Raw genomic sequence first — 2,112 nt, 5'->3', positions numbered from 1 at the left:
TTCTATCCCAGCAATTCCCCTGGCTGCTGGAATGACACCCGTGTGTGATAACCAGGGGCAGAATTAACTGTTACCATACCCAACTTCCCTTGATTTCCAGTAATTTCTCCCCATTTTTTTTTTCTTTTCTTTTCTTTTCCCCCTGGGAAGCAGCAGTCTAAAAATAGCTCTACCCTATGGCAGCCTTGTCATGTGGGATGTACAGCTCCAGGAAAAGTGGTCATAAAAGGGAGAATTGCAGCCACTTTTTCAAAGGGATATTTTTAGAAAGGGAAGAGTGGGGGGAAAAAAAAAAAAAAAAAAAAAAAAAAAAAAAAGCAGCTTTCTCCAAACGAGGTAGGTAGGAAGAGCTATTTTTGATCACTTTTATCACCAGAAGATTGCTATCCTGACCTGGATATCTGTATTTTCTGGATGGCAATTTTCAGGCAGCACATGTAGGGAAAAAAAAAAAGGAGCAGTGAGAAAACTGGGCAGAGCTGGGGAAGCACCAAGGAATTAAAACCACTCCCTCTGCTTTTCATCCCAGGCAATTAAAGCCGAGTTTTCCTGGGCCTGGGCAGGGTTTTGTGCCTGAATGGAGCAGTTCTGCAGGTGATGATGTCAGAGAAAGGAGACTGAGGCTCGGTGTCTTCCCTGGAGTTCACTCCTTCCCTCCACAGGTGGGACCTTCCTTCTGCCTCATTGACCTTCACCTCCAAACTCTTTCTGCCTTTAAATAACAATAAAAAAAAAAGCTGTTCCAGGCAGTCTGGTTTCTGCTGTGTCAGTTTTTGGCTGCTCTGGTGGGAGCCAAGTTCTCCAATATCTGTCTGTGCTCGTGGCTGTCGCTCTGGGAAGGTCCCCAAGAAGGGTCACAGTTCCAGCACCACCCAGGACGAGGCCTTGGATCCATAAATCCCACTCTCTAGTTAAATCCTCTCAGGACTTGTGCTCAGCTGGTCTGAAATGCCTGTCCTTGCCCTCTCGACTCAGCTGGACCAATTTCCACCAGCTGGGGCATTATTTATTGTAAGTTTAGGGGGGACCACAGAAGGTTTGGGGATGTCAAGGTCTCCAGCTGACATAAAGCATCATAAAATCCTGGGCTTGCAGGGTCTCACCACTTCACATCACTCCGTGGTGTGGAATATAAAAGTGGCCCAAATTCTGATTTCCTGCCTCTTCTGCCACTCTGACAAAATTCCTTCTGATGCTCCTGTTTGCCCTCCTTGTATGGATATCACTAAGACCTATTTAGTCTTAAATTGCTTAATCTTAAGCTTAAATCAGGCTTATAATAAAAACAGGCAGTGACTTACCAACACCCTTTAAGCTGATAAATGATTTTTTTTTTTTTTTAATACTTAAAACCAGGTTGTATTATCTGCCCAGTTGTCTTCATTCTGCTGCCTCTCCATAACATAAAAAAATCCACCCCAAACCCCCTTTTATTCTGTTCATATGGTTCAAAAATTTTTTTTAAAGAGATATTCAGTTGAATTCCTCATCACTGGCTATATTTGATCTCCCCTCCCTGGCAGCAGTCGGGCTGTTGTCTCACTCCACCTCCTGTGCTTTCTTCCCTTTTCTCATATTTTTATTTTTATTTTTAAATAAAAATGCAGGACTCAGGCTCGCCCTCCTGGAGCATTTCTCCGCTGCAGGTTTGTCAATAGTGAATAATCAAGATTCAAATCGGTGCTGATGCTTCTCCACTCCGTGGGAGCCGCCCCTTCCTCCCCTTCTCCTGCCTCAGTTTGCTCCCTTCAACTTCCAGGCCAAACCCCGAAGTTCCCCAGGAGCAGAAAATGTTGGGGCTGCATTTCCAGATCTCCCCGAGGGGAGGGTCAGAACTCTCCTCGAGGAATAAGGCGACGTTTCAGGCTGATTTCCCTGACTCATTTTCACCTTCAGGTCACCTTCAGGAGCCCTGTCCACCCGCCCCTGCCCCCAGATTAGAAAGCTGTGCTTGCAGTTAAAACAGGGTGGTTTTCTTTCAGGAGAAAACCTTTCTTTCTCCTCTAAACACCTTGGTTTTTGAGGAGATCCCAACGTTTCGAGAGAGGTCTTGTGTTCTGTAAAAGTTTGCGTTGCTCGATCTCAGCATTCAATAAATAAGTCAGATGCTGT

Source organism: Empidonax traillii, unplaced genomic scaffold (assembly GCF_003031625.1).
Source record: "Empidonax traillii isolate 1590-97213 ecotype Southwest subspecies unplaced genomic scaffold, ASM303162v1 scaffold1124:size387931, whole genome shotgun sequence".
NCBI lineage: Eukaryota > Metazoa > Chordata > Aves > Passeriformes > Tyrannidae > Empidonax > Empidonax traillii.
This window is presented reverse-complemented; position numbering follows the sequence as displayed.